The sequence below is a fragment of the Fukomys damarensis genome, unplaced genomic scaffold (assembly GCF_012274545.1).
Source record: "Fukomys damarensis isolate Sample0158 unplaced genomic scaffold, DMR_v1.0_HiC HiC_scaffold_35, whole genome shotgun sequence".
Classification (NCBI taxonomy): domain Eukaryota; kingdom Metazoa; phylum Chordata; class Mammalia; order Rodentia; family Bathyergidae; genus Fukomys; species Fukomys damarensis.
The window spans coordinates 46,981,534-46,994,694 of NW_022900947.1; the positions used below are offsets into that span (position 1 = coordinate 46,981,534).

Here is a 13,161-nt window from a genome sequence, read left to right on the forward strand (position 1 = left end):
TGATATATTAAAGAAAATCATGTGAATTAATGATTTAATTAAATTTGCTTTTTGTATTCCTATTTGTTAAAATTTTAATATGTGTGAATGTTTTAAATCACCATCTCCATGTATGTGTACATAAATACATGGAGAGAATGGGTGTTTGTGTGTGTGTGTGTGTGTGTGGCTGTATAGCATGATGCACTAAAGTCCTTTCTTAATTTCCAACAGTCTTAAGGATAAAATCAGTGCATGCCCCAGGTTCAATCTCCAGCACCACCCATTGAGACAGAGGAGGGAGGGAGGGAGGCAGAGACCAGGATCTAAGCTAGTAACCTCTCAAGGAAACCAGAATATTTCTCAGCAAACTCAGAATTTATTTTAAAACCTTGTGTGTTCTTTTAATTAGGACAATATTTTAGCTCTCTACCCAAGATATTTGTTACAGGCCCAGTGAATTCGGTGCAAGAGTATGTGTTCCATATCTAATGAATTTCCTTTTTTTACCCCAGGTATTGTGAGAAAAAATAGACTTGTTAAGCAATAAGAAGCATTAAAATGGTTCAGCCAGAATTGTAGAATAAATACTTTTTCTTCATCTAAATGTTTTTTTTTTCTTTTACAGAAATGTTTAATTCGATGAATCAGAGGGAAAGAACATGGATCTTTAGCAGTTAAAGAACAAATTAAGGTAATACTATATTGTAATTCATATTTATTAGTAATTCATAATATATTTAAGGTATATGCCATTATCACTTTATCCTATTTAAAATATGGTATATTTTAAGTGAAATTTTATATTTTTGTTGAATAAATTGGCATTTATTGTTAATATGTCTTTGGAAAATAATTGGACATGTTTTCTGAGCAAATTACAAATAATATATTTGGCCATGTTTGTCGAAGTGAGGAAAAATGCTCCAGCTTTATAAAAAATAAATAGACTAGTTGCCAAGCGTGGTGGTGCACGCCTGTAAACCCAGCACTCCGGAGGCTGAGGCAGTAGGATCGCTGTGAGTTCAAGAACAGCCTGGGCTACATAGTGAGTTCAGGTCAGTCTCAACTGCATAGTGAGACCCTGTCTCAAAAACAAAACAAATTACAAAACAAAACAAAAAAAAAACAAACAGAAATAAATAGGCCCAAAATACATGTTTTTTTTTTTTCCCCCTAAACTGGGGATTAAACTCAGGACCTTGCACTTGGAAGGCAGGCGGCAGAACCACTGAGCTAAATCCCCGGCCTGGGAAGATATATATCTTGTGTTCACATTTCAACTAAAATGAAATAACTACACTGAACTTTTTTTTTTTCCATTTGAAGCATGGGCATCTATACAGTGTATTATTGACATTTTTGTTAAATTTATTTCATTTGTTCTTAATTACATATGCGTAAGAAAGAATATGAATATCAGGAACAAAAATGTACTCACTTTTAAGCAATATGTTGACTATAAAGCGATTGATTTTCAAGGATGATATTTCTGTTTATTATAGCTACAATTTAGGATTCTGAAATATTTCAGAGTATAATCTTAGGTCAATATGCATGTTTACCTCTTCCCCAGCATATAGTAATTAGAAAACAGGTCTTACTATTAATCAACAACAAAAGTGTAGCTTCCTCTCTTCTTGGAGTTACTGAAATCAGTTCCTGCAAAATATCTAGTGTGTAGAATAAAAATTATTAAAAATATACAACCTAGTATTAGAAATGTCACCTTTTCATGCTGTTCCTATTAAAATGATTTATGTTCACTTAATTTTGATCCATTGATATAATGGTTTTTTTATATAATATAATAATTGGTATGTATTTTAAACTACTATCAGTCTATTTTCAAAATTCTGTACCTTTTGCTATGAGTAGTGAGTGACTTAGGGCTAAGAAATGTAGCACTTGGCTTTGTAGGCAGCAGTTTTTTTCAATTGGTATTCTGTCTTTTAAATATTTTCCCTTAATTTTATTGGCACTGTTTTCTTATCTGTAACAGTTTCATGTGCAAACAGTATTTTTCCATTCTCAGAACAGATAATATTGCATCTTTCATTTGTTGGCTTTCCATTGCATTGCTGTTTAAATTTTGCAGATATAGTTCTACAAAGTTGAATATGAAATGTATGGTTTGGTACCAAATGTTAGTAAAATTAATTAATGAAATTAATAAAAACATCCTTGATCAGCATTTTTATACAGTTAATCCAAATAAGACTTGTACTTACTCTGGAGTTTGAAAACTGGTGGGAAAATGAAGCTCTAGATAACATAGTATACGCATTTTAGAGCAGACAGTGACAAATGGCCAGGGAGAGAAAGGTGGGAGCAGTTCACTTTTGTTGGAAGCTCCTGATCTCCACATAGAAGCTGTGAAGTTCACAGAGACCTCGTGGAAACAGTGCAAAGTTGGTCCAGCACTGCCAACCCACAGAGTGGTGTGTGAAAGCCCAAGGGCTAGCCATTGAAGGATGGGCCTTTCTAATGTAGAAGAAGGACCACCTAGGTGGGAAGACAATTCTAGTAGAGCGGATGCGTAATACAGGTTTGGAATGACCGTGAAATTATCGTCTTTGTCAAAATGAAGCCTAATTGTGTAGCCAAGATGGCGCCTAGATATGAAAGATTATTCAAGCAGATGTGAAATAACATTTCAGAACCTTTTTTCATGTGTGTTTTCATTAAGAAACTTAAGAAACAATTAAAACTTTCTATAATGACTGTGGCTGACCCCAAAACTGATGTTTCTAGAAGAACAATAGTGAATTTTACCTCCTTGAATGATTGGTGATTTGTTTCCTTGCTTTTCCGCTGGAATATAGTGTGTGTGTGTGTGTGTGTGTGTGTGTGTGTGTGTGTGTGTGTGTAAAATAAATTTACCATATTAAAGTGAATTAAGTTCACTTGTTATTAGTATATTTACAGTTATTCAACTGTCACTATTCTGTAAGTAAAAAACATTTTTATCACCCATAAAATTCACCTTGTGATTTTAGTGATCTCATCCCACTCCTTTCTCATCTCCTTTCTTAGCAGCATACTTTCTGTATTTATGGGTGTAGCATACAGAAGGAATTATATGATGGATAACTTTCATATATGCTTTTCACTTACCATAATGGTTTGAGTAGTATACTCATTTAACATGAATAATTTTAACGTGTGAATAGTATATGTATGTACCACATTTTCTTTTTCACCCTGAAATTGATGGATATCTGGAATTTTTTGTGTATTTTAAGCTATTATGTACAATTAAGCATAATATATTTGTGTAGAAATATCTGCATGGTTGTATAGTTGTATGTATTCATTTTTATTGGAAATATACATAAATGTAGAATTGCTGGGCATATGGTAGCTTTGTGTTCAGCTTTTTGAGGAGCTCCTAAAATGTTTTCCACAGTTTTTAAACCATTTAACATTCCAGCCACAAACATATGAGTGTTTCAACCTTTCCACATAATTGCCAAAAGTCATTACTGTGTGTCATTTTGATTATAGCCACCCTAGCGGAGGTCAAGTAGTATTTCATTGTGATGCAGATGGTGGTAGTTGTTTCTAATAGTATTTTATTATACTGGTGTTATGATGTGGTCTTATATTAGTCACTTTTCCAATTGTTGGGCACAATACCTACTGCCCTCAATATAAATAAAGAGAGCTTTGTTTGGCTCATGTTTTACAGGAATTCAGTCCATGGTTAGCTGACTGAGGCAGAAATACCATGGCACAAGGGCATGGTGCATCAGAGATGCTGACAGATAAGAAGCAAAGCAGGGGAACAGGGACAAAGGAGCAGATATAGTTTGCAAGAGCACACCTCCCCGACACATCCAGACACACTGAAGTGTGCTCCACCCATCTCTGTGATGGATACAAAAGCCAATCAGGACTACACCTCACTCTTACAGCCACACTGCACCACCTGTCAACTCGATACCCAGCACTTCTCCTTAAACCACCTTACTCTCCAAATAAAAGATAAAACCAGGTCAGAATTCCACCTAACTCAAGTATTGTGCCTAAAACTGGAAATGCAACAGTCCCTTCCCCAAAGTCTCAACATTTACAGCATTGTTTTGAAAGTACAAGTCTAGATTTGTAATAGGACTCAAAGCAAACTCTCATCTGTGAATCTCTGCTTTAATAAAAAGAAAGAAAGAAATTACAAAAATCCCAAAATACAGTGTGGCACAGAGTAAACATTCCCATTCCAAAAGAGAGTGATAGGAGATAGAAAAGAACTGGACCAAAACAAGACACAAACCTAGCAGACAAACATCATGTCCAAACTCTTAAGTGAAATAAATAAGACACACATGTGTAAATACCTCATAATTTCCCTGGAGTGAGAGACTGAAAGTGTAAATAAGGATCAAAATGTATATTAGATAATGTGAAATAGGAAGATAAGGCCCAAAGGGAAAGGGGAAGAGGGAGTAGAGGAAAGGAAAGGAATAAATATAAGAAAAGGAAAAAGTGGAAACAAAGTCTTTGCAAATAGCGAGGGGTGGAGGGGTGGAAGGGAGGGCAGGGAATGAGGAAAAAGATAAGAACCAAGATACATCATGTAAAGATACAAATTCCCAATGATGAACGTCATCATATTGTATACCTCAAATGTACCAATAAATTTAATGAGTTAAAAGCAAAACAAAACATCAAGTCCTGCAGCTCTGTATCTGGCATCTGGGGCACCTGGTGGTAAAGTGTAAGTTCTTTAGGGCTTGGGTTGCCCCCACATAGACCCTGGCCTGTGCAGCACACGTGGTTTCTCTGGCTTTATTCATGACCTACAGCTTTCCTCAGCAGACATCCCAAGCTCCTGGTATCTCTGACTTCCTGGGCCTCTGCTGTACTGGGCTGCATTCCCACAGCACCAGACAGTGGCCTTTCAGGGGCTCTTCAGGCCTTCTAGGCCTTCTTTTGAAATCTGGGTAGAAGCCTGCTTCAATCCCCAACTCTTGAGTTCTGCATGCTGGTGAAATGAGCATCACATGAATGGCACCCAGGTCTGCTGTTAGGATATCTTGGAGCATGACTGGAGGTTTTTGAGTGCCTGGATGGCTGAGCAGTGAAATGAATCCTGGGAAACTAATTTCCCAAGAGGCCCTCTGAAACAGGGGCCCCGGAACTCTCTTCTGAAGTGAAAGGTTTGATACTTTTGCACCCTTGAGTCTGTGATGGGTGAGATTTTGCTGCTTTCTGGGATCGCCACAAGACATCTTTTTTTTCTGTCCCTGAACAAAATACTCGGTTTCTTGTTAATGCCACTAATCTCTTTAGGAAGCATATATCTTTTGGCTCCAACTTTACATGTAGTTCCTTCTGTGCCAAAATTTAAACTTTTCAAATTTCTGTTCTGACTTTGCCCCCAATTCTCACTACAAATCTAGTAAAAAGCTGTCATCAGTACCCATGTCACAGGCTGAATGGAATTTCTTTCATCAGATTAACTCGCCAATGCCCCAATGTTATTCTCCTGCACAGTCTCAGGAGATGGGCAAAAATGTAGAGATATTTTCTTCCAGAGTGTAACACACATGGTCTTGATCACATACCAATGAAATCCTTCCTAATTGAGGCTTCCTGCAACAAGCCTTTACTTCTGCATTCCTGTCAGCATTCTGATCCTTTTGAGTTCAAAGCATACTCATCCATCAAGCTCTGCTTACAGCACTCTGGTCTTGTAGCCCACATCTCCAAGCCTTTCCAACCTCCTCTTGCAAACCAGTTCCACAGGTTTCTAAACCACACCATCAGGCACACTTATGGCCATTTCTCTGCTGTCGGTTTTCCCTGTTATTCTGCTACTATTGCTGGACACAATACCCAACAACCACAATTTAAAGAAGTATAAGTCTCATTTGGCTCATGTCATAAGGAGATTCTGTCTGCAGTCAGTTGGCTCCAAGGCAAAAGATCCATGTCTGGATGGGTACAGCAGAAGAAAAATGCTCATCTCGTGGCAGTTACAATACAGAGCAGGTGAAGAACATCAGAGAAAGGCATGAGGGAAGAGACACTAATCCCAAGTTCCCAACTTCATGACCTACCAAGACATTCCCAGAACTGTGCTCCACCAATCCCCCAGGCAGAGTTAGAACCAATTAAGTTGACACTGCATCCTAATTGCCACATTGCTTAAGTTCACTTATTTGATTACTGTCAAAGTTGAACTCATCCTCACATTGACACAGTTTCTTTTATGTAGACCTATGTAAAAAATGGAGAGATGATTATTTGATTCGTGCCACTCAACTCAATGATAAAAAATTGGCAGGTGCCCTTTTCCCTACTCCTACTAGAAGGGCAATTTCAGTTTCATTATATAAACGTTAATAAGCTATTCAGACATATTGAAGGGATAACCACACATTAAATGCAATCAAGAAGACTATGAACTATGGATTTGTCTTCTATCTCAAAATTGATTAAACTTGTCCTAATTTTTTTAAAGTTACATGTAAATGGTAGTACACAGCAACATATACAGCATGACCCTTCATGACATCTGAAATATAAACTTAAATTGTTTCTGGTTTATTCAGCAGTATTTAAAGTCATGCTTCATCTAGTAGTTCCAAAATTTTTCAGTAAACTTTATGATAAGTCTATAAATGTGTTACTTGAGATTTTCTGCACAGGAGGAATAAAGTCATTGAAGAAATCCTAGCATTTCCTGCTGTGGTAAAAATTGCTTAACTCATAGTGAAAAATTATATTTCAACAAATAGCATTGTCTTACTTAGAAAATATTTTTGAAGGATGATACAAAAGGCTTTGTTTTAATAAAAAAGCAAGTATTGTAAGTTTATCTAGTATGAGGAAATCACTCTTCATTTGGCTAAATATGTATTCTACATGTGTCAGTTTATGACATTTGCTGGATTGTATTTTTAAAAATCACATTGACTGCTTTTACATAGAGTCAACTTCACCACTTTTAGTTTAAAGATCTGTGTTGATTAGCACAAAAATTTGTGTAAGTGCCACATAAATAAATACATGGAGCAAATTCCTCACCCCCAGCTATTAGCTCATTCCCCTTTGTAGTCTACCCCTCCTCCTACAATCTGCACTAAGAACTGTTACATTCCATTCTAGTAATTAGATGCAAAAACAACTGAGAAAGCAGAGGAAGCCGGCCACAGATTGAAGACAAATCTGATATATGACCTTAGATGTGTTACCCTCTTGGTGAGTTAATTTTTCCTGTGTAACATGAGGTTTATGAAGTTTTCTAAGTCAGAATGCAGAATAGAGTCACACATATATTAAGCATTGTGTAAATGTAAAATAAAGTACTGTTTTTTGAACTCTAAGAGAAAAGATGTACTGGAGAAAACGTATATTTTCCTTGTTACATAACCTCTTTAGATGTACTTAACCACAAAATATCAAAACATAGTTAAGTAAGAAAGCCTACTCAGTAAAACCACTCCTACAAAAATTGTGGTTACTGTCTCCACTCTTCCAATTCATAGCATACACCCGTGGAGTAACCCTTACATTATCTTTCTCAGTCATTGCATATTCACCAGCATATTCTGTCTTACCATTTATGGGCACTTCCTAGGCTCCTACCTTGATCTGCTGTACAGTCCTCCTGCCTGGATGGTGAATGTGCAGCTAGTGTTTTCTCTGACGACTTGTTCTCATTGTAAGCTCGGGTGCTGCTCAGGCTCCACTCTAGCTGCCCTGGGAATCCACTAGGCCACCCTCAGTACGAACTTAATCTTCTTGGTCCTTCTTCCAGTCACAGTCTCCTCAGTTATTCACTAGCTCGTTTCCTAGATTTCAAATACTTTCTTTTGGTAGCCTTCCCTGTACATGCAGTTTATAGCCTAAACTGCCCTGGAGCACCGTTAGCCCTCATCTTCTGCTTTATTTTTCTCCAGAACATACATTACTGCATAAGATAAAGTTTTGTTAATTGCCCACTCTCATTGATTCGTATATGAAGAATATTATTTCTTTAAAGCATCCTTCTAGTTCCTAAGCATGTATGCTTTGACTGTAGCACTGGCTTTGTTCTGTAATGCATATATTACAGAGATAACTCTTGAAGCATGTGGGTGACTACATAACCAAAGGAAAGTGGATTATCTGGGAAGTAGTTGTAATAAATCAGTTGAGGTACAATGAACATTCACTTTAAGGCAACAGCAGTGTGGTCTGAAGATTTATAATATTCAGAATATTTACACAGTAAAATTGAGAGATCTTAGTGACTTGATTGCATTGGAATGGAGAGAAAATTTGAAAATCAGGAGTGAGTCTCAGATTTGAAACTCAACTTTGTTGGTTGTTGTGCTATTTTTTTATAGACTATTACATTTATTGATTTACATATGTTGAAACATTCTTTCATACCTAAATAAATCTGACTTGGACAGGGTGTATGATCTTCTTGAGGACCTCCTGTGTTCTGTTAGCCAGTATCGTACTGAGGACTTTTGCATCTATGTTCATTAGGGATATTGGCTTGTAGTTCTCTTGTTTGGTTGGGTCTTTCTCTGGTTTTGGAGTCTAAGTAACACTTGCTGCCAGGAATGAATTTGGAAGCAATGCTTCCCTTTCAATTTCATTGCAGAATTTAAAGAGTAGTGGAAGTAGTTCTTCTCTAAACGTTTTGTAGAATTCAGCAGTGAAGCCGTCAGGACCAGGACATTTTTGTCTTGGTAAATTTTTAATTACGTCTTTGATTTCACTGATTGTAATTGGGGTGTTTAGGATATTTTATCTTCTTTGTTCAACTTTGGTAATTAACATGTATCTAGAAATCTGTCCATTTCTTCTATGTTTTCCATTTTATTAGAGTACAGGTTCTCAAAGAAGGTATTGATGATCCTCTGAATTTCTACTGAATTTGTTGTAACTTCACCTTTTTTGTTCCTAATTGCATGAATTTAAGTCTTTTCTTTCCTTTTTTTTTTTTTAGTAAGATCAGCTAAGGGTTTATCAATTTTATTTATTCTTTCAGAAAACCAACTCTTTGATTCATTCATTTTTTGTGTCATTCTCTTAGTCTCCATTGCATTGATTTCTGCTCTGATTTTTATAGTTTCCTCCTTTGTACGAGCTTTGGGTTTGTCTTGCTCTTCATTTTCTAGGAGCTTAAAGTTCAGCATTAGATTGTATATTTAAGTTCACTCTATTTTTCTAGTATGGACATGTACTTCTATGAATTTCCCTTGTAGAACTGCTTTCATTGTGTCTCATAGATTACTGTATGTTGTATTAGCATTATCATTTATTTGTAAAAACTATCTAATTTCTTCTTCAATTTTCTTTGTGACCCATTGGTTGTTCAGAAGGGTGTCCTTTAATTTCCATGTGTTTGTGAAGTTCTTGAAATTTCTTATGCATTGATGTTCATTTTAATTGCACTGTGGTCTTATAATATACAGGCAATAACTTCATTTCCTTTACATCTACTTAGTCATGTTCTATGAGCTAGCATTTGGTCTATTTTGGAGAATAACCTGTGTATAGCTGTAAAGAATGTATATTCTGATTTTGTGGGGTGGAACACTCTGTAGACATATATTAAGTTGATTTGTTCAAAGGCTTGGTTTAGTTCTGTTATGGTTGATTTTTTGTCTATATGATCTATTTGTGGCAATGGCGTATTGAGGTCACTCACTACAATTGTATTAATGCTTATTTAGTTTTTCATGTCCCTTAATATTTATAGTTGGGGACCTTAGTATATGGTACATATATACTTATGATTGCCATCTCTTCTTCTTGGATATAGTGACCTTCTTTGTCTCTCTTAATTAGTTTTGGTTTGAAACCTACTTTGTCTGCAAATGAGATAGCTACCTCCACTTTTTTTCAGGCTCCTATCACTTGGAGAAATGTTTGCTATCCTTTTACTTTCAGTTTATGAATTTCTTTTTGAATTAAGTGTGTTTCTTGTATGCAGCATATTGTTGGATTCTGCTTCTTAATCCATTCTGCCAGTCTGTTTCTTTTGATTGGTTAATTGAGGCTACTAAGATTCATGGTTATAACTGATATGTATTGACTTTTTATTGTCATGTTATTTTCCTGTTGTTGGCTGACTTTAATTTTTCTCCCTCTCCCTTTAATTTTTTGCCTTCTGGATTTGCTCTGTTGGGCCTCATGGAGTTGTGACGTATTGACTTTTTATTGTCATGTTATTTTCCTGTTGTTGGCTGACTTTAATTTTTCTCCCTCTCCCATTAATTTTTTGCCTTCGGATTTGCTCTGTTGGGCCTCATGGAGTTGTGACCTTTATTGTCTTTTTCTAGGTTATTGTTTAGAACCGTTTGGAGTGCTGGTTTGGAGTCATGAAGTTTCTCAGTGTTCTTTGTCATGAAAGTATCTTATTTCCCCATCAATTTTGAAAAGTAGTTTTTCAGGACACATCAGTCTAGGTTGGAAGGTTGTTTTCTTTTAGAGCTTTGAAATACCTCACTCCAGGCTCTCTTTGACCTGAGGGTTTGTGTTGGAAAGTCTGCTGTGATTCTGATTGGCTTTCCTTTGCATCTGATTTGTTTCTTTTCTCTAACTGCTTGCAGTATTTTGTTCTTCTGTTGGATTTCCGGAATCTTGACCATTATATGTTTATGTGCAGACTTTTTTGATCATGGCTAGTTGAGTCCTATATGACTCACTTACCTGAATGTCAAGTTCTTTTGCTCTGTTTGGGAAGTTTTCTATCATTAAATCTGTGAACAGATTTTTTTAATGTCATTTGTACTTTCTCCTGCTTTTACACAGACTCCTATGGATCCTTTATTATTCTTCTGTGTGTCATCTATGAGCTTTTGGATTGATTTCTTATGGTCTCTTACTATTTTTAAGTGATCTCTTTTCATGATCACTGACTGCCATCCTGTATTCTATATTTGATATTCTGTCTTCAAATTGGCCCACTGTGCTATGTATACTCTCAGTAGAGTGTTTAATTGCCTGGATATCAGATTGAATCTGTTTCATGGATTCCATTTCTTTCCTCTGTTGGGTGTCCGTAGTTTCCATTTCTTTCCTTTGCTGAGCATTCATGGCTTCCATTGTGGTCCTGAACTCATGTATTTCTTTAAATCTATTTCTATTCTAGAGACTCTAATCATGTCTTTTATTCTGCTCATCATCTGTATAGTTATCTGAGAAATTATTTCTATTTTGAATTTTTCTAGAGCCTCATCATCTGTTTTGTTACTTCCTATGCTATCAATTCAGGGTATCCATGTGGTTTATTATCAGATTTACCACCTTGTTTCCCTCAGAATTTCCCTTTGGAAACCTGGAATACTGTACTGGCTTAAATGTCTTTTCATTTCTGTTATTGTTGTAGGTTCAGTCCTTGGTTTAATTCCTGAGTGGATACTTTGATATTGGTGTTTGTAAGTATCTTTGTTGCTTGTATTGAGAACTCTTATGGAATGATTGCTTCTCAGAGGTGTCATCCAGATACAACTGGTCTTTAGGTTTTTGAGACTCTGATGACTCTGGGGCAATCTCATTTTCATTATACCAGGAAAGATAACTGATTAGATCAATCACAAGACTAGTCCAAGTGATACAATCAACAACAACAATAGAATCAAGCACAGCTTAGAAAATGATACTCTGTAGTAGTTATTAATCTATCACCTTTAACCAGGTGAACTAAACCTAAATTGAGGATTATCCAAAAATGTTTATAGTGAATAAACTGTTCAATATAGTAACTTGACTCTGTGGGATAGGGATTTAGAGGCAGTAAGGCCCTTTCACCATTCTTCATTTCTGCTCTGTCTTCTACAGCTCAGGACAATTGCGTCTATGACCCCCTGTGCCTCTGCAGTGTGAATCCAGGCACAGTCCCAGCCAGGAAGGAGGGGGAAGCCTTTCGGGGATATCTTAAGGCATCTGGTCACTGGTGGCTGGGAGACCTAGATGGGGGTGGGGCTGGTCCTCATAGGTCCCTGGTGGCTGGGAAGCCTGGAAGGGTCAGGTATGTGCTGGTTGCTTCTCACCAGTCCCTTGTGGCTGGGAGACATGGATGAGAGTGGGGCTGTACCTATGGCTTCAGGAAGCTCCAGTCCTCCCTGGTTGGTGTTGGCTGGGAGGCCTGGATGAATGTTGGGCTGTGCCTGTGGCTTTAGGCAGCTCTGGGCCTCACTGGTTGCTGGTGACTTTTTTTTTCTTTTTTGGTACTGGGGATCACACTCCGGACCCTGCACTTGTGAGGCAGCTAGCAGAACCACTGAGCTAAATCCCTGGCCCGAAAATAGTGCTTTTGAAAGAGAAGGTGGTGTTAATGATTTTTAAATTTTTTGCTTATTGTCAGAATGTTTGTGAGTGCCCTCTCTCAAATCCAAATGATTAGATTTTAACCCCCAGTATGATGCTGTTAGGAGGGGAGGACTATGAGAAGTGATTAGGTTGTGAGGCTGTAGTCCTCATGAGCAGGATTAGTGTCTTTATAAAAGGGGGTTGTAGTACTATTAACTAAGCACCTCTGTATTTTTCTTTTAATTTTTGTAAGTGTGAATTTTTTTTTGTGTGTGTATGTGTGTGTATACAGAAGTAATGATGGAATGCTTTACAGAAATAGCAGTGTTTAATTTTTTATGGCTATATCATCCAGAGCTGAATGACTGTTTTAGAATAGAAATGATCTCTATTAATAATAACACCTACATTTTAAAGCCATGATTTTTCTTACATTTTTACTGTTTTGAATATAAAAATCTTAAGTTTACATTTGCTGTGAAATTACATTTTCTAATTAATTTCAGATCCACATTCAGAAAGTGCAGAATGCAAGCTTTGGCCACAGGCACAGAATAAGCATGTTAATTATTCAGAGAGTCAGTCCTGCTTATGCCATTCTTGGAAGGCTAGTGGCTGTCACAATCTGTCAGCTGTGTAGTTAATGCCCTTCAGAATTTACATGCATAAATGGTTATCTTCGGAAATCTGCATGAAGATAAGTCTGACATTCAGTGGTAGCTGCCAGTCAGCTGAGTACAGAACAAATTGCTGGCCCCTACTTACATTGCAAACTGGGCCACAGTATTGGTGAACAGTGAAGATAATATACACAAAACAGCAAAAATGCTTTTGATCCACTAAAACAAAAATAAAAACCCTTGTCGATGGAGTTTTTACAAGAATTAATGAAAACTAGTTATTGAGTAATTTGTCCACAGC

General features: G+C 36.8%; 1 protein-coding gene across 7 annotated transcripts in view; it reads left to right on the forward strand.

The window, feature by feature from the left end:
• Nucleotides 1-13,161, forward strand: part of Adgrl3 (adhesion G protein-coupled receptor L3) — an 811,341-nt gene that overhangs the window by 166,538 nt on the left and 631,642 nt on the right. For all 7 annotated transcript variants that reach the window (XM_033758920.1, XM_033758923.1, XM_033758917.1 and 4 more), the window contains exon 2: nucleotides 608-673. The gene's annotated coding sequence lies outside the window, so the exon portion shown is untranslated. The remainder of the gene's footprint in view (nucleotides 1-607; nucleotides 674-13,161) is intronic.